The sequence below is a fragment of the Numida meleagris genome, chromosome 1, assembly GCF_002078875.1.
Source record: "Numida meleagris isolate 19003 breed g44 Domestic line chromosome 1, NumMel1.0, whole genome shotgun sequence".
In the NCBI taxonomy this organism is placed as follows: Eukaryota; Metazoa; Chordata; class Aves; order Galliformes; family Numididae; genus Numida; species Numida meleagris.
The window spans coordinates 2,052,659-2,072,610 of record NC_034409.1 but is presented as its reverse complement, the minus strand read 5'-3'; the positions used below and the strand labels follow the sequence as shown (position 1 = coordinate 2,072,610).

At 41.8% G+C, this 19,952-nt stretch overlaps 1 long non-coding RNA gene across 2 annotated transcripts; it reads left to right on the top strand.

Moving 5' to 3' along the window:
* LOC110392226 lies at positions 6–15,414 on the top strand. Of its 2 annotated transcripts, none has more exons than XR_002434264.1 (4): positions 6–117; positions 4,962–5,375; positions 7,974–8,242; positions 11,079–15,414. It is a non-coding gene; the product is annotated as an uncharacterized LOC110392226 (long non-coding RNA). The 2 variants fall into 2 exon arrangements; XR_002434265.1 differs by lacking the exon at positions 6–117 and adding an exon at positions 4,297–4,419.

Here is a 19,952-nt window from a genome sequence, read left to right as displayed (position 1 = left end):
ACCGTCTCTCGCCTCACCCCGCCCTTCGTGTCTAGAAACCTTCTCCCTATTGGCTACGGGGCCGTAGCCATGGAAACCGCGCACACCCGCCGAACAGCGGCGAGGCACCCGGAAAAGGTGCGGAAACTTTTTCAGTTCAAACTTCCCGAGGGGGGAGGAGGGGGAGGCGACAGACTACTACTCCCGGGATGCTTAGCGCTGAGAGGCGGGGGTGGAGTGCGGCGCTCCCGCGCAGGGCCCGCTGGGTAGTGTAGTTCTCTCCGGGCTCAGGCTAAGGGAGCTGTGTGGGTCTGGGCTGCATGTGGGGAAACACTGATAGTCTTGGTCTGCTGTGGCTATCCCGGGGCACACTCCCTCTGTGAGGGTACCTTCTGGATTTGGAGTGTGGGTGTACATATGCCCCCCGAAGCAAAGATCTATGTAATAATGCCTCAGGACAGGGCCTTGTGAGGAGTGTTGCCCAGGGCTGTGCTGGAGCCCTGGGCCTGAATCATAGAATTGTTTGAGTTGGAAGGGACCTTTGAAGGTCATCTAGTCCAAACTGGCACCTCAATCTGTTTTTATAATGTTATAAAATTACCATTAACCCCCTTGGACCATTAACTCCTTTGAGTAATTACCATTACCCCTTTGGACATGTAGTCTTCGTTCCGAGAGATGAATACCGTTAGTAACACATAATACATTTTCTCTTCTGCCTAAAATAAAAAGTTCACTTGGATCTGGCTGCTCTGCAGATAACATCTGTTCTGTAGGTTGGATGTGGCTGATCGCCTGCCTGGATTGCCAGAACTGCAGAGATTTGTGCTGGAGAGAGGCCTGAGAGGAGAACAAGGTGTTCTCTAGTGTATAACCTAAGAAAACACTCCGTGTTTTGGATGCCAATAATATCAGAAACATCTCTGAATTTCTCTTTTCTAATTGTGAGGCAAGAAATACCTTTACATAGCAGGTATACGTCGTAGAATCATAGAATCGTTTGTGTTGGAAGGGACCCTTAAAGATCATCTGGTCCAGCTCCCTGCAATGAACAGAGACACTTACAGCTAGGTCAGGTTGCTCAGAGCCCCATCCAGCCTGACCTTGAGTGTCTCCAGGGATGGAGCATCCACCACATCTCCAAGCAACCTGTTTCAGTGCCTCACCACCCTTATCATAAAATCTTTTTCTCTTATATCCAGACTAAATCTCCTCTCTTTTAGTTTGAAAACTTTTCCCCTTGTCCTATCATAACAGACCCTGCTAAATAGTCTGTCCCCTTCTTTCTCATACCCCTCCTTTAGATCCTGAAAAGCTGCTCTCTGGTCTCCCAGGAGCCTTCTCTTCTCCAGGCTGAACAGCCCCAGCTCTTTCAGCCTGTCCTCATAAGGAAGGTGTTCCATCCTTTGGATCATTTTTGTGGCCCTCCTCTAGATGCACTCTGACAGGTCCGCATCTCTGCTGTACTAAGGACTCCACATCTGGACACAGTACTCCAGATGAGTCTTCACTAGCACAGAGCAGGGGAGTGGGAGCAGCTCCCTCAACCTGCTGACTACGCTGCTTTTGATGTAGCCCAGGATATGGACACTGATGGCTCATGTCCAGCTTGCCATCCACCAGTACACCCAAGTCTTTTTCTGCTTATATGAATATACCTTGTTTTGCCTCTTCTACCATCTGGCCCCTTCACTTATTTTACCCACTCAGTGCATCTTATTATTAGCCAAGATATAATGCATAGCGAAGCCTCTCTCATCTTCTGGGACTTGTTGCACCGATGAAAAATAATAACCATAATAATTTGCAAAGTCTTTTTTTCACAGAATCACAGATTTGTAGGGTTAGAAGGGACCACTGAGGATCATCAAGTCCAAGCCCCTGCTAAAGCAGGTTTACTACAGTAGGTTGCAGTTAGTACAGCAGATGTTTTGACTCCCAAGTTCTCTTCCTGGCTCAAGGAAGGCAGTCCTATTTGTAGTGAATGACACTGATCCCTTCCACTCCCTTGCAAGACATCTATCCCAATGTGTTTACTGCTGGTCATAATGGATTATTGCAGCCTCTGTCATTCTGACTCATTTCATTTTTCTGAGTAGATATAAACATCACGTTGGTTGTATCAACAGCACTGCTCACATGTTCTCAATACATTTTCAAGCAATTTTTATTTGGATTTAAAACGTTTGTCAGCTGGCATTTCAGCAGTATCTGCCTTCCTTGGGGCTTAAGATATTGCTGAAGCATTGGCTGATAGCCACTTTACTACCAAATAAAATTGCTTGAAAATATATCAAGGACAGATGAGCTGTTCTCTTGATGTATGTGACGTAATGTTGATGCCTGTTTTTATAAATGTTAAACTAGTTTTTATTAGGGGTCTGTATTAGAAATTCAACACCCGTGTAGCTGTAAACTTCTAAGGGAATAAATGGACTGTGTATCTATTTGGCTTGACATTTTGTGAGCACCAACAAGCTGAGGGTATTATATATTTTTTTTTCTGCACTAGGGTCAAATTGTATTTATTCACTTAGCTATGGAAGTGTTGTGGGAATGCCTTCTCCAACTCTGAATATCTCTCTTCTAATATATTTGTCCTCTCCTCTGCTTGGAGAGTTCTGAGAAAATACTCGTATCTTGCTCAGCAGAAAGATTTATATTTAGGAATTAAGGTTTTAACAACACCTATTTCCTACTGTGGGTTTTTATGTTTGCTTTGAATGACTTGGAATTACAGAACGCTGTAATATATGCATAGATTGAGGGCAAGGGGAGAGATCATTCTTAAAGAACAAATGATCAGAATTACAACCCCAAATTGTTTTGGGTCATTTTAATGTGTCCATAAGGTTCACTCACCGTAGGAAAAGCAGGGCTGAGGTACCCCAGAATTTATGGCTCCCCTATAATAGGTGGAAATGAAAGACTGTTCGCTGCAGGCCAGAGCTATCTATATGTCAGAAGCTTTTCTGGTGGACTGTTAAACATATCTGAGAGCTCTTTCAAGGACATTGCGAGATGAAAACTATTACAAATCGATGTTAGAAAAAGCTACTACACATTTGAAGACAAAAATATGTTCATTAACAACTGGCAAATAAACTCATGTTTATTTTGCAACTCTCGCAAGTGATTTGCAAATAGAAAATGAAGTTGTTCTGTGTATAACCTCAAACGGTTTATATGTTCTCATAAGTAATATGCTTATTTTAAGACAACTGTTTACCAATGTGGTATACAGATTTGGCTGCCCTGTGGCACAGAAAAAACAACAACCCAGTTTAGACTAACTAGTGCAAGCAGCAGACATAAGTAAAACATCAAAAAAGAGCTCAGCACAGAATAATTCATGTTACTACTCAGCTGTGTTAATCCATCTACAGGAGTTCTGTGCAGCTATGTCGGGTTTATTTTGATATGTGCATTACCTCAAATGCCTGCGTCCTAGCCTTCAGTCATAGTAAAACTTTGCCAAGGTACATATGATAAAGTGACATGACCAAGGTCATTCAGTATGTCAGTGCCAAAGCAGAACCTTGGTCTTTCGTATCAGTTCTCTTTAGTGCTTACCAGAGAATACACATCTACTAAGAAAAAAAGATAATGCAAGAGCAAAGTGACATATAAAAATATAGCAATCAATACAAGCGTATTAACTGCTTCTGATTCTTCTTTGATCTGAAAGTATTTATGAATTGTGTAAGCTGAAAATTCATCTCAGACTGCTAGACTTCGTATATTCATATAGAATAGCAAAGTCTGCAAGTTCTCTAGATCTGGAAATTACTCTTTTGTCTTGGGTGTAACAGTCCACGGTGCCTTCTGCTCTAAGATAAAACTTCATCAGTAAACCATGTATCATGAGTGCATTCCTAGTGTGCCAGGTCCTTCTTCCTTTGGTACTATTGACACAAATTTTGATACCTGTTACATTGGCAGGACACATTAAGCTAAGCCATGAAATTCTTCTAAATGAGCTCTGCATACCTATTTAAGAGCTTTGGTTATATAGAGGGCAGAATACATCCCCTTTCAATTCTAGTTCAGCTCTTGCAGAGGCTGAATGTCCATGGCTTATCTCAGAATCGATTCTTCAATCATTGTTTTATTTTTCACAGTGTTTTATTCACATTAGTTTAGGACAGGGACATTCTTGAATTTTGCCACATGCTCAGTAGCACTCTCTCTGCAGCAGTTACCCGTTGATATGACAGGGAAAATCAAATCTTCATGGTTTGGTTTCCTGTGCAATCGAAGTTAACAACCTCATCAATAAATAACAACTAATTATTATTATTTTTCTGAGCAAAAAAAAGTCAAGTTCTACTCATCGTACTCATTGCAGGACTGAGACTGGATTTCTAGTTGGTGTCTAAGACCTCCATGTGATGAGTGCCATCTGCAGAATACCACCACTTCCTCAAGATCAGTTCTAGGGTACCTGGAATATTTTATTATTCTTTATTTCCCCGTTGGCTGCTACGCGCTGTGTATTGGATTATGATTATACACAAATCACCCCAGAGATCTCTGTACTTTCCACAGAGGGCAGCCTGGGTTCCATGCCTTGCAGCACTATCCACAGGAAGCTGTTGCAAAGCTTATTTAGTTAATGCATATTGTGCAGTTCAGGACCCTCGGATTCGCCTGTGGGCTTCCAAGCTTAATATATTAATATTATGTCGTATTAATATGTGATTATTTATGTTGATATACTTTTATCTGACTAGTGTGGTTCACATCAGTAGCAAGTGAGCTGCAGGATTTGTAGCCAGCCTGTCATTTCCAAGACCAGATTTGATTCATGGTCTCATTTCCTGTTTTTTCCTCCCACTGCTCACAGCCCTTTTTTTCCTTCTCCATGGTCCATTTATTAAATGTAGAGTTAGAAACACAATTAGAATTTACTCAAGTCTATAATGTCTGAATACGAAATCTTTGGAACAATAAAAATTCTTTCCCAAACCTGTCTTATCTAGCTTGCCCGTTCAGCTGATGAACTCAGCCTTCCTCACTGACTGAATGAATGAAAAAGAAGCACGATTCGATCAGTTCCAAGCAGTGATGGTATGAGTAATTCTGAAATTCCCAAGCACTGCTATGAAGCCTGCAAGCACAAAAGCACAATGTTTGGTTAAAAAATATTCATGTGGCTTTCTGCATACACTCATGTATGAAGCTGAAAACCAGAAGTGCGGTGCCAGACGCTAATAAAGCAAAAGTAATCGGTGAAGTCCCAAACAGAAGTGAGGAAGCTGTCTCCCGCAGACCACAGTTCCTTCGTGAACAGGAACAGTAGATCCAACTGGAGTTCCACCTGAAAGCATTTGTGCAAGTAAAGAGCACTGTTGAGTTCCGGCAGCAATTCAGATTGGTTTTCAGAAGTGCCAGAGGTATGTATGGTGCCCACATCCTTCCTTCACCTGTGCCACTTCAAGGGTTCCTGAGTTGCAGTTTACTCAAGGGCAGGGGCCATTGAGTTGTATCTGCAGGGGCAGATACAAGGGATAAGATAAGAATATTTCCCCTTTCTTCCTCCATTAGCATACCACAGATATACTTCTAAAGGGAAACTAACACTCAGGGAAAAAAAAAATCAGATTATCATTTGCAGAACTGATTATTAGAACTTTTGTTACGAGGAAAGATCTGCAGTCCAGGCACAGCCAAGTATATTGTGCAGGGAGCTGAATTCATGCTCTGACAATACATTTCTTAAGCTTTGGTTTGCTTTCAGGTTGCTATGTGCATTCATGCATTCCTCTGTGTATGGTCAGATGAGTCAGATGAAAGCACTTCTATTCTAGGTTATATTTTGAGTTTTATAGAGCATATTTTCCAATTGGAGAGCATGTGAAAACATTTCAAAGTGTCCGGTGTATCTTGTACAAATAGGTTTCTCAAATTACTTCAAAAGAGGAGCACAGTAACAAAGCTTGTGGTCTGTCTCCTAGGGTGGTTTGTCCAGTTTATGACAACAATCTCCTACTGCTTTCAGGCAACAGAATTACTTGGCTGGCCAAGCGTGAGGTGTCTGCAGTACTGCCCAGAAGAGTGTTAGTGAACAAGCTCTGCAGATGAGTATATGATCAGAAAAAGCACAGGTCATGGCCCTATCACAGCTCATATCTCCCTCTAGAGGTTGGTCCCCTTAAACTCAAATGAGTTTCATAATTAAGGCACCCATACTTGAACTGCATTTAGAGGTAACTCAACAACCCGATGCAACTGTATTCCTAAAGAAGGAAAACATGCCTAACATAAGTGGTCTAACAGCCAGGCAAATGTCTGCAGTGAAGAAATCGGGCTCAATTCCTTCGGACAGCTCAGGTATTTGGAACAATGCCCTGCATTCATGATACTATCCATGAAGACATCTACAGGGAAAAAACTATTCACCTGCTTGTGGTATGAGAGGCTCAGAACGTTGTTGCACTGAAGTTTATGTTATGGAGTAGAAGGAAGAATTTGTTAGATCAGATAATGTTGTAACATTATAGTAGTCCAAACAAGTTAATATTTTTGAAGTCTCATCAATAATGCAGTTTGAACTGTTATACAGAAAAGCCTTTTTACTCTGTTCCCCTTATCTCTGGTGTGATGCTTATCCTGCCAACGTCCTTCTGCATCCCAAGGTTGACCCTTGAGCCAAATCAGGGACAGGGTTACAAGTTATCTCCACCCAGGGGCCTTCCTTGAAAGGAGGGTGATGCCAGTGTTGAGGTTTCTACCTCCTCATTCTTGAGTCCCCCAGAGCCATTTTTATCCTCCTCTCCCACCTCCTGCCCCCTTCCCCTGGTCTCCAGTGCTAGTGGCAGAGCTACCCAGTGCCAGAGCTGCCCCAGTTCCCAGCCCTTGGCCACTGAACTCATCCTTGTGTCCCTTGGCGATGGGACATTTGTCATCACGAGGATGCCCAGCTCAGCCCACAGTAAGCTTAGAGCTATCCTGAGATGCTGCAATGCTGGGTCAGCACAAAGCCCATGGGCTTCTACTGATGGTAAAAATCACTTTTACTACACATTTAAAGGCGACATTATAAATATGACAAGGTCTGCAGGGCAGAGAATTAGAATAGTGAAAATTCTTGGAAGAAACATATTTGGACATACAGAATGGTCTTCAAGTCTGGCACAGAAATTGAAGCCTCACTTCAATTTCTAAAAACCTATAGAAAACAAAGAATGAAAATTCAGTTTTATCTGCTTGCTTTTTTTTTTTTTTTTAATAAATTAAGATGCTTCTGGCAATGCAGGGCAAAGAGCAAAGCTTTTTGTTTTCATTTATTGGATTGTTGTTTCTCCTGAAGTCGTCTCTTTAATACACGGAAAGGTGTAAGGGACTACAAAAATTAATTTCTTAGTAAAGGAAGTTTATAACTGGATTGTACTGGATGCTACAAAGAGAGTTGTGGATTCAGGTGATTGCTGAAGACAGGTTTTGGCTGTCAGAGGTGGTCTTCTGTGCCAGCTTCATTGCACTTGCCTTCATAAATAGACAAGTGGCTGGGACTGCAGCACAGAGCTGGGTTCAAGCTGCTTTGGTACAAAAGCAGAAGGATTTAGTATTTAACATCAATGTCAGCAGAAACGTTTCATGACCTTCAACAGGCCTCTGCCCCCTATGGAGTTATTCATCAGAAAACTTGGCTGGGCTGTAGCATCATCTTAGACACATTCAAGTGCCTCCTGCAGAGAGCATCAAGGGCTCAAGGACTCAGCATTGATAGTCTCTGTGGCCTCGCTCCACTGGGGCTTGAGTCACAAGGGCTGGGAGCTGCATTTTCAGAAGCAGTTTTTGATCATTATCTATTCTTTCTGCTCTGCCTGAAGAGAGAGAGATTTGAAGTAATCTCAGTTAATATTCACTTCTTCTTCCATCGTATCATTAGATGCCTCCTTTACTACTTCAACTTTTTGGGGCTGAAATGTACAATTCCTCTCCAGAAAACAGTTATCTGATACTTCTGCTTATTATTTGTGTTTCCTCAGCACCTAGGAAGGCACCTAGTCATGGAACAGGCCTGCACTGTGGGCAGAGTGGGCAAGTAGCAACAGGATGACTGTGGTGAGCTTCGCAGGCACACAACAGTACAGACTGGAGGGATAAGATCTCCATGAGGACCTGGAGTCTGCTTCTGCAAGCATCCCAAGTGATATGTAAACCTTTCACTGCTGAAGAACTCAGCCTCAGCCCAGAGAGGGTTGAGGCACCACAAAAAAGACACAAGAGAAGGAGAGAGGAAAGATGAGAACAAAAGGTACTTTTCTATGCAATCAGGGGCTGGGATCTCTGTGAGATAGCACATAGAGAAGAACTCAGAGATCATACAGGATGGGAAAGTCATTTACTATTTCCCAGCAAGATAGCAAAGGAAGATTGAAAAAATTTAGGGCGCATGGGTAAAATATTAACAGCCTCCATCCTTCTGTAATGGAATTTCACTGTGTTCTGTCTCTATGTATCAGTTATGTGGGGACATCCTTGTACTACTACCCTGCTATTATCCTGTATCTCATCCCCATTTCCTGATTGATTAAAACCTTAACATTAAATGGCTGCCCAGAGAAGTTGTGGACTCCCCATACCTGGAGGTGTTCAAGGCCAGGTTGGATGGGGCCCTGGACAACCTGATCTAGTGCCTGACCTAGTGGTTGGCAACCCTGCCCATGGTAGGGAGGTTGGAACTAAGTGATCTTTGAGGACTCTTCCAACCCAAGTTGGAAGGATTCTGTGATCCCCAATCCCTCCAGCAAGCATTAGAGGAGTCACTGTGTGGAAGGATTCTGTGATCCCCAATCCCTCCAGCAAGCATTAGAGGAGTCACTGTGTGTTGGAATATCATCAGCACAGCTACTAAAAGGACTTTGTTTCTTCCTGTATAAAAGCTTGTTCAGCATGCCTAATATATTGTTTGACATAGTCTGAAATTACATTCTCATAGGCAAAGTATGAAACATAGAATGCATGCAGAACTATTCCAGAATGGAAGGTCATTGTTAGTAGCTTAGTGTTCATGAGAAAAAGCAAGACTGAATACTAACTTCACTGAAACTCTTCCTATAGTCATTTCCACAGGGAAACTCATCCCAAGTGAACTAGCCTCAATCTTATGGTTAATCTGTGGGAGAAAAGTAAACCTTTGGTTAAATCTAATGCCCTCCTAAGCAATATTGGAGAAAAAAAGATCGACATTACTTTGCCAGAAACTGCCTGAAACAAGAAGTATTTTGTTCTTCAAGTGATCTTAATTTCATGTATCCAAAAAGAAAATGGGGTAGCATTACATTGTTTCTTTACACAATATTCTTGAAGAAATTGCCCCAGGGAGATAATTTTTATTTAATTGAAAAGTACCTGCATTCCCTTTACCTCATTATAGTAGCTTTAAACAAGACTAGTCTGTGGGAATCACTGCGGAAAAGTCCTCTATTTGCCATCCAGGGTATTCCATTTACACTGACTACTTTTCCAGTAGTAAATCTTCAAAGAGGGTGACAACTAAGTTAGTGAGGTGCCTTAGTAATTAAACAGGAGATTAAACAATTCATGAGTAGTGTAACTAAAGTAAGGAGGTGAATTTACCTCTGCATATAGTGTGAGTAACACAAGTAATGGCATTCTGCCCCCAAAATTTAGAAGTATTCTAGAAGTAGAGTTGGTACAGTTAAGAGTCCAGAAAACAATTAAAAGGTTAAAACAAAGCTTGAAAATGAATCAGAGTTTGATGTTTCTGTCTTGACACAAAGAAGATTGATGGCTAATTTGACTGTAGTGCTTAAGCACTTCCACAAAGAGAAAATATTTGAGCTTTTCAATCTAAGAGAATAAAGTATGATAGCAGATGGATGTTAAAAGAAGAGACATGCAATTTGCAGAACAGATCAACAAGGGACAAACCCACGGGACATGGTAAATCCTCTGGCCCCTACCTGAGAGTCTACCACAAGTTCTTTGTCAGAAAGGCAGAAGTTATTTGTAAGTGGTTGAAATTCAATGAATAGCATCTATGAATGGTGTAGGTCAAGGTAGGTGACCTAATGACTTGGCATTAAAAAACTATGCCTGTGACTGCTAGGACTTATCTGTCATCAACCTACCTGCCTATCATGGGCACATAGAAGACAAAGACAAGGAACAAACTCTCACACTGCTTTGGAAAGTCAGATGTCTACTCAGATCTGTGTGAGGTCATCCTATGCAAACAAGAGAGTGTAACTCAGGAAACCATGCTATGATATTGCCAGCGTTAAGCCCCTCAGCCTATGCTGAAAGTGTGACTTTCAGAAATGCAAGCTGGCTGAGGTTCACGTGCCTCAAAGCAACCTGTCACACCAATTTCTGTCAAGTGTTATTCCTTCTGATAGAGGCCAGAGCATCCAGTATGGGCAGTTATGAGTACGAGAAGTCTGGTCCATCACTGAGTTTGACTCAATCTAGCAGAGGGAACGGTGATCACACATTGGCCCTTCCACACACACACCCCAGTGGTCTGCAGTTTGTGCTGACAGTTCTCTGCCTTCTCCAGAGAGTCATTCTGTTAAGTGTTCTGGTTTCCTTTCTCGAAGAAAGCACGCAGTTGACTGCTTGCATTTGGAGCAGAGACAACCACAACAAAACACAGAGCACTGAACTGTTTGCCAGGATGGACAAGAATGGTTGAACCCTCTGTGAAATTGCACATTGATTAATTATATACGAGCCAAGCAGATTATTTACTCAGTGAGAGACTAACACAGGATCTTTTGTCATGTTTTGAGTCTGGTTTGTTAATCTGTTTGATTAGGCAGTTTGTAAATAACAGGTTAATAAAATTTGGGAATATTAAACACAACTGGTGAGTAAAGGGCAGCCAATGCTCACATAAAAGAGCAGTGAAAGTAAGATCTTTTTTTTAAAATCAGTTAAAATGGTAAATAGGGAACAAAGCAGGGAGAGAGAAATAAAAGTGGCCATCTAAAACATAGACTGCTATTTTGAAAAATCCTTAATTACCTTATAAATGCATCCATATAACATACTGAGCTTAAATATCTTTCTACCCATTGCTCACAAAGACGTTCGGAAGGTTAAGCACTGTTACCCCTGTTTTACAGATAGAAAAGCTGAGGTGCGGAGCATAAGAGTGTCTTGCTCAAGATTGTGCATGCTTGTGTCAGAGCAGAGAGGACTTCAGTGTTTTCACTGTGGGAAGACGCTCTGTGAAGCATCCTGTATATCCAGTCTGGTGCACATCCTCATCCCAGCCCTGCTCCACTTTCATCTCCAGCTCCATTGTGTGCTCCACAAGGTCTCCTACCCAAAACGCCAAGGGGACCAGAACCAGAGCCCCACAAGTTGCTCACCTGCCTTACAGTGTGGACACGACCCAAATCTTCAGACTCGTAAGCATGCTTTCTGTAGTCTGAGCATTGCCCTCCTTCCACTGTAAATGAGGACCCTTGGGCTGAAATGGAGCAGTACAAACTATAACAAATCTTCTGTCAGTGCACATCTTTTCTAGGAGAAATGAATGCAGATGTTTCATTCAATCACAACTGCATAAAAGAACAAACTTTCATAGTCAAGCGCTCAAATGTTCAGAGATGCCAGCAAGCTCTCAGAACATTCACTGTGCATATGCATGATGTAGAATGTTAATTATGTGATCCCATACTGTTTCCTTCCACAGGACACCTACCTTAAGCGTACAGGATAATGGTACTCCTTTAATGAGCAGCTATGTGATTTTTTGCTTTCACATTGTGGTTCCATGTGTGGCCACGTGCTTTCTTTTCTACACACTGTTCAATCTCAGCTCTCAAGGCAGTGATTAATGCTCTCAAGGACTTCTCCATGGCAACAATCAATCTGTCATTCCCTAATTTTCAAGTGCTTTACTTTGCAACATTAACAGGGTTTTCTGTTAAATTGATATGTGTTGTGCCCTATATTTTTAATACTAGGCTTTGCTCCGGGATGGAAACCTTAAATGTATTTGTCTTCTTTGATTTCAAAGATTGCTCAGGTAGTAGTAGCAGGATACTTTCCACTCCATATGATGTGGTTGCCTGTGATAATTGGGAGACACATTTGGTGATGCAAAAGGGACATTTCTGTCCTATACTTCTATTTAGGATTAGTAATAAATGATTGTATACGACAAAAATGCGGTAATTTCCAAGACTGTTGGGGAAAAGAAGCCAGGACATCCACACAGAAAAAAATGGGAACACTAAAAAGCAGTTGTCCTTTAAATAATAAAGTCTATAACCAGCCGTGTGTCCTCAACCAGAGTCCTAGAGTCCTGGATTGCTCCATCATCAACCACTATGCAAGATTGGTTTCTATTTTCATTGCTTAGAGGTAACCATCAACAGATGGTGTTTTGAAACACTCATGATTTTGGCTAATAGAGTTACTGTTGCCAAGTGTCCTGTCCTCCAAGTAGTGATTAGATTTACTATTATTAATAAATAGTACATCATAATGATACAAACAGTCCAAACCCTGAAGTCCTTAGTCCTAAGCAACTCCTACACCCTTCAATACTTTGTTCTCATATCTTTGGATGACTAAGTGTTTTACTGAACACAGCCAAGTCCTCCCTTCTGATCTCTGCTAGCAATCACTATTTTTTTAATACAGATTCTCATGGCATCCTCCGCATAAGCTCTCACCAATGGGAATTCCATATGGTGGTTAGAACAGAATTTGCTCATGCAGGACTCAGCCATAGGAACTTTAATCAAAACTTTCATTAAATACCCAGAGCAGAGGAGCCAAAAACTCTGGCCTACTTCACACATTCATATCTAGTTGGCCCTTTCCAATTCCACAGAACTCAGGTGTTCATTTGAAAGGAAAAGTAAAAACCCATAAACTTCTGTACATGGCCAGAAGGCGAGCCAGTGACTTCTACCTGAGCAAATATGTGCAGTATAAGGCCAATCCTTGACAATAAATGAATTTCTTGTACTACTGACTGTTGGGAAACAGTACAGAGTACATTGAGAAAACAGCAGAAGGTGAGAGAAAATCCAATTTAAGGCCAGACTTCAAAAAAGAGAAGAGTATAACCCTGAGAGTCACTATTCTTTAAGAGTAACTCCTACACTCAGTGAAATTAAGGGCAATGCTGCAAGGAAAAAAATGTGCTCAGTGTTACCCTGGAGGATCAGGGAACAGCAAAGTGAAGGGGAAATATATGAGACAGGAGTGACAGGTGCAATACGAGAGTATAATTAAGGAAATCATATTTCAGGACTGGAGTATGATATTATTCCAAATTGAGAGACTGAGCTACGGAAAAATATAAATGACTTGCAAGGTTGTGAAGGTCCTAAGAGGGCATGAAGCTCCCCATAATCAGCAACATGATGCAACCAGGATATATCGTCCCTCTCCCAAGGAAAGCAATGCAATTTAAATTCTATCATATTTAGCATATAAAATACTTTTAGGCAACTGCTTAAATAAAGAACTGCCTGCTATTACATTCCTTGATTGCTCTTGGTGACCAGGTTAGGCATACTGCCATTTCTTACAGCACTGCTTCTACCTAAATTCTGACTTTGATCATACAGACCAATCTCACTGGCAGTTTTGCCAGAGAAAGGTCTGATGATTTCAAAACTTGGCCCAAAACTTCAGAGCAGAAGTGGCGGTAAACATTAGTCACAGTAACAAACTAATTTGTTTTCCATATGGCATTTTCAATGGAGTGTGGAAGATTCACAAGTGAAATAATAATTACAAATGAGGAATGCTTAAAAAAAATCTTATCCCTGTGCATCAGTTAAAAGGATTTTGTAATTAAGTCAATAGTTGATTATGTTGGAGATGACATTGGCAGCCAGCTCCTACTTTGTGGGGCTTTGTTCTTAGGGACAGAGCGTTGTCAGGGGCAGTAAAATTCCCTCATCTCTTCAGCCCTGGGTGCTGCTGAGATGGAAGAGAGGAGAGAGGAGTGTTTGATCCCCTTTGGAAAATCAGGTGGTGAATATTTTCTTAATAACGTTGTTGTTTGTAGAAGAAAATTTTGCTCTGCAAGATGAAGGGTCAATATTACTGGTGAAGCCAAGTCAAAGACAGATGCTTAAAGATACTCTGGCGGAGCTCAAAGCCAGCTCAGGGCTGGAAATTATGCTGCAGGGCAAAACAGAATTAGCTTCATGAGATCTCAGCCCTAAGGGAACAAAACCCGGAACAGACTACTCTCCTTCCAAACTATTGTTATGGAAAAAGAAAAAAAGAAAAAAAAGGGGGAAGGATATATATAGAAATACATATACAATAAGGATGGAGCCAAGAATTTGTTAGCAGATTAATATTTTGAAAGCCAGGAATCTGATAGTCCAATTAATATTTTGAAAGTCTAATATTCCAAAATTCCTAATTAATGTTAATTATAGACTCATCAATAATGCAATTTAAATTATTATACCAAAAAGAAAAAAAAAAAAAAAAGCTTTCCTAGCCTTTACCCCTTTTCTCTGGTGTGATGTGACTTTCTGCACTTAAGATGGGAAGAAATATGAGACTTGTTTGCTCATACTCACTTGCAAGCAAAGTATTTTACAACTTTCACTCAATCATTCATTTTCTATCTCACAAATCAGCCTAAGGACAGTTCTCCTTTCTGAATTTCACTGCCAGTCAATCACAGGGAACTTGCAGAAGTGAATGGTACTACTTCCACAGACAGCCGAGCGTGTGGAAAGATTTAGACTTCATGAGTTATTTTTTGATTTGTAGTAGAAATGCTGATTGTACGTTTATTTTTTAAATGCAACTCGGGTCCTATCCGTTCAAATCTTTATACAAATTTGGATTACTCTTCTTATCTCTTAATGGCTGTCTAGAATAAGCACAGAGCCCTGTTCTGAATGCAGAGAATCCCGAGTGTAGCAGAGTGAGGCTGAATTAATGAAATGACCCTCGCTGAAAGACAGCTCAGGCCTGAAGCATCACATCCCGCGGGGAAATGTCCACTTCTATCACATTTGCTGTTCAGGGACCTCAAAACATTTTAAGGGTATGATTTTTCAGAAGGGCCTCCAGAGAATATAATTCTTCCTTCTCTCACTCAAGTCCTTTTGGGAAATGTCAGAGAAATACTAGAACTTTTTTGCCAAGATTATTACAGAGCATGCCATAGGCCACATTTTGTTGAATATGGAGGAACAGACTGTTTTTGCAGATACGTCCACTCAGTAGGCAGGTGTGAGAGATGGCCAAGTCTCTTCCTCCAAGATTTCATATGATTTATGTATTGGTTCTTCTGCTGGGATAGTATCAATTCACATCTCTTTTTCCTGTGTGCTGCTTTTTTTGACATTGAGAAACCCAAGGCAGACACCAGGAAGACATGACACTGCTTATTATAGAATCATAGAATCATTAAGTTTGGGAAAAACCACTAAGATCATCCAGTCCAACCATCAGTCCACCCCCACCATGCCCACTAACTATGTCCCTCAGTGCCACATCTCTGCATTTCTTAAGTACCTTCAGGGATGGTGACTCCACCACCTCCCTGGGCAGCCTCTTCCAGTGCCCAACCAGACTTTCTGAGAATAAATTTTTCCTAATATCCAACCTGAACCTCCCCTGGTGCAACTTGAGCCCATTCCCTCCCATCCTATTTGTATTACTTGGGAGAAGAGACTGACCCCCACCTCACCACAACCTCCTTTCAGGCAGTTGTAGAGAGCAATAAGGTCTCCCCTGGGCCTCCTCTTCTCCAGACTGAACAATCCCCATTCCCTCAGCTGCTCTCCATAAGACTTGTGCTTCAGACCCCTCACAGCTTTGTTGCTCTTCTCTGGACATCTCCAGGGCCTTAATGTCTTTCTTGTAGTGCGGGGCTCAGAACTGCTTTGCCCTTGAAATGTTCTTTCTCACTCTGGTGCTGTTGTCACATTGAAGTACTGGTTTGGCACACTGAATCTGTAGCTGGACTCCTCACCTCATAATTAGCGATTCATGTCTAAATTCACTTGTAAATCACCTACAGCCAATGGGACTGGAGCTATGACAATTTTTTGCACTGTGCTCGCAGTCAGCTGAAGTCCCAGCCTTCTCATAACAACCTGTCTCTGAGGATGAAGGTGAAAGTAGTCTGGTCTCAGTTTGCTAAGCAGCCCCACAAAGAGATTCATTTTCATGCTTCACAATTTCCCACTTGCCACAATTTCAGAGGTATGGATATTCCTGAGATGCTGATGATATTCTTTCAGTTCCTCCTTGGCTCTGTTAATACAACACTGTTCAGGCTGTGAGTTAACATCCACAGCTTCTGGTATACACAAATTCTCTTGTCGTGGTATTGCTTCTTGCTGTGCTGTGAGGTCCAGAATGGATCTGCTACACTAGGACCCTTCTTTCCAGATATTGAGGTTGGCTGGCTTAAAGCAGATGTCATCACCAAGGCAGAACTTGAATGCAGAGTTCTAACATCACTTTTAAGGGAAAAGGCTAAACAAGGTTATTGGGCTTCCTACACAAATGTAGACAATAAAACCAAAGCAGGAATGACTCATAATGGTTTTGCCTGGCTTAGAGAGTCGTGCATCAAAGACAGAGCTTGGCTGTTGGCAGAGGCTATGAGCTGATACTGAAGACAGATGAGTTATTTTTGCTCTGCTAATGGGAAAGGCTCAGGGAAACAGATTGAGCACTGTATCTCCATGCTCCAACACGAAGACAGCAGTGGAAATAGGTGTCTGCACTAAGAAGCTCATACAACCTGTCCTAGACATCTGCTTTTAAGATATAATACATTGTCTTCTGGGTGGGCCCATTGCTTTCCATTGTTTACAAGGGGAACCCAGCGTGACTAACTTAAACATAGCCACCTGACACTTGGGTACACAGGTCAGGGCAAATAAATTCTGCACCAGGGCACTCATCACTTGGCTCCTTGTGTGTTAGCATCAAGAAGAACGCGGCAGTGCACAGACCACTGAACAGGGTATGAGATGCTGGGGCAGCTTCCCTCTTTTCACTGTCTGCCCATTTGTATTTTGAGGTGCTCTGTCCCTTCCTTGTGTCAGTAGGGTACCTGGCATGCTGAAGCCTTGATCTCTTATAGTTGCTTTGAAAGCCTGGGGAATAAAAATAACAATTCTAGGTCGAGCTGGTGCCCCATAGCACTAGATCACAGAAGGGGTACTGAATTTTCTCTTGATACAAGTAGTTACTGTAGCACAAGGCATTGTAGACATAAGGATGGGGGTTCCTGTCTTTGGTGGGTATCTCTAATAAACATGCACAGAGGTTCCTATTTTGTTGGTGCAATTCAGTTCATAGTCCAAGCATCTAAGCCAAAACAACTCCATATTAAACTCCATATTAAAGGAAATTAGAACTATTAAATATTTAATGATGGGAGAAAAAATTATGTTAAAAACATAAAATAACTACAGGGTAATCTCCTTTGTATCAGGTAGAAATAATACATTAGCAGGGATGATTCTGGATTTTAATAACGTATCTGAGGCTATTCTATGCAGTGTTGTTGCCATATAAATTTATGAGCAAACTCCTGAGGCCACATTTGTTTTCTGTTTGTTGCTTTTTCCTTGACTTTCATGGCACTTTGGGATTGTCAGTGCTGAAGGAGGAGAGATTTTGATTTTTATCTCCTGGTGTTGAATCCACACTATTTCACATCAGGTTTTGTTGATGGATGGAATTCCAGGACCTCATGAAACTTGCTGTAAAACTCGCAACACAGACCTCCAACGTGGCTATCAGAGATATTATCAATAAGGAGTTCCAATCTGCCATCTCCAACTTTTCCCTCACCAGGGTTACGCTGCACATGACAGATTTGGTGCAAAAAAATGCCTGAAGTGCTGCCTGCTGTAGGGAGGAGGACAAGAGACGATTAGCCCTCATCAGACTGTGAGCAGACAGAGGAAAAACCTTGCCTTCAGGACCCCTGGAGAAAGAGACGTTGTAAAATTAATTTACATATCAAGATCCTCACTTAAAACACAAAAAGACTCCCGTCTGACTCAAAAGATGTTATAAGAGGATTCGATTGTATCATTGTGAATTTGATATCCTTAAAGAACCTTGCCGGTATTGTTAAGACTCTCCACATCCTTGAATGTTAATTAAGAAAGATAACACAGAGAGCATGATGGAAGTGCTTAGGTTATAGCAGGACTTTGGCTTGAAATGATCCATGACAGCTGCAGAAGACTCTGCCAAATCTTGCCCTGGGCACAAAATTTTTTGTAATGTTTGTTTTCGAGTCAAGGGGCTGCAAAAAGATGGCATTGTATTATTTCTGGGTGCATGGGGAATGGCCCACCTACAAAACAGCATTGCCTCCGAGCCACCCAAGCAGCTGCTGAACTCCCCACATAATGACAGAGCACAGGGTGGGAAGGGGATCTGGTCACATAAGAAACTGCAGGAGGGGTTTTGAAATAGAGAATACTGGAGCTGGAATCCGGCCAGGTCACTGGGGTTAACCCCCTTGCTGCTGCGAAATGCCGTGGGATTTTTAATGGCTGCGAGTGTTGAGGAGCTTGTCTTTCACATCTCGTCTGATGGCAGGAGAGCGGGGAATTAGTTTACTCTTTTTAACACTGGGCTTCTGTACTGCAAGTGTCACAAAGGATATTTCTTTGCAGGCAGATGTCGGCTGCCAGTGGGAAGCTGAGAAATGCCAGTTTTAATTAAAAGCTTTATTTTCAAATACAATTCCGAGATTATAAGCAGTAAGAAGGACTTGTCCGCTGGGAGGCTTCAGTGTGCGGCCCTGAGCAAAACAGCAGTAATTGAAAGACAAGACCTAATTCCCCTTCTCCCAGCTGGGTCTAACCACGAGGCAGGGACATCAATCCAGCCCTTCAAGGAGGGCTGGGAGACCTCGGGTTTGCCATTGCCTCTGTTGTTGGAGGGAAAGAAGCCAAAGCAAGGCTTTTAGATCTTCCTATCCCTTTTCTCTAAAGTTGGCTTAAGAAGAGAAAACAAAACAGAGGGGCAAAGCTGTGGGAGAGGGCTGAAAGGCACCTGTGTGATATGTCTTCATCACATGCTCAAATTCTCGTTACAAACTTGTGTTTTCCAATCATTACCCCAATTTCTAGCACTTGCACCCATGCTAATCTACTCCAGTATGGTTCTGGACCACAGGAAAGATTTCACAGATTCAGCTGGCTATGGTAACTTCACACATTTCCCATCTCATACAAAGGCATAGCTGAAAATGGGACAACGCGAGACCCGAATGCTCTATGCTAACTTTACTTAGCTGACAATAGCTCCAACTATTAAAAGCTCCAGGGGTTTTATTGGCCACTTTTAAATAATTCACTAATTTTAAACGAAAAACACCAACAACCCAACAGCTCCTACCAACAATTCCATCTGTTCTACAAAATCACCCTCACCATATCTGCCCTTTGTCTTTACAAATTTTTTATGGTGCCTGCACTTCTAATCTCTTGATGGGTCTGTTTCATTACTCATCATACTTAATGAAAGTAAAAACCATGACTAGAGAATAAATTTTCTCCCTTAGAATTTAATGCATTTCCTATTTTTGGTAATCTATACATGATCCTTTTGTAGAGGGGCAGATTTACCAACAAAGGGCAGATTAAGGTTTTTTTGTAGTATAGTATTATCCCATGTGATGCCTGCTCACACATCAGTAGATTTTGGTTCCTATTATGTGAATCCCCATCCCCATTCCTCAAGAGTGAGTCTGAATGTTGGGATAACCAAGTGGAAATGGAGCATTTGCCATTCTCTTAATGGCAACAACTGTGTCTTAGCTGCTCCTATGATATGTAGTCTCTGAATCACAGAATCATTCAGGCTAGAGGGAAGCTATGGAGATCTCTATGCCAGCCTGCACAAGGCAAGGTCACCCTTCAGATCAGACCAGGCTGCTCAGGGGTTAACACTTGCATCTTGAAAACTTCTGAGGATGTAGGCTGCACAGCCTCACTGGGAAACCTCTACCA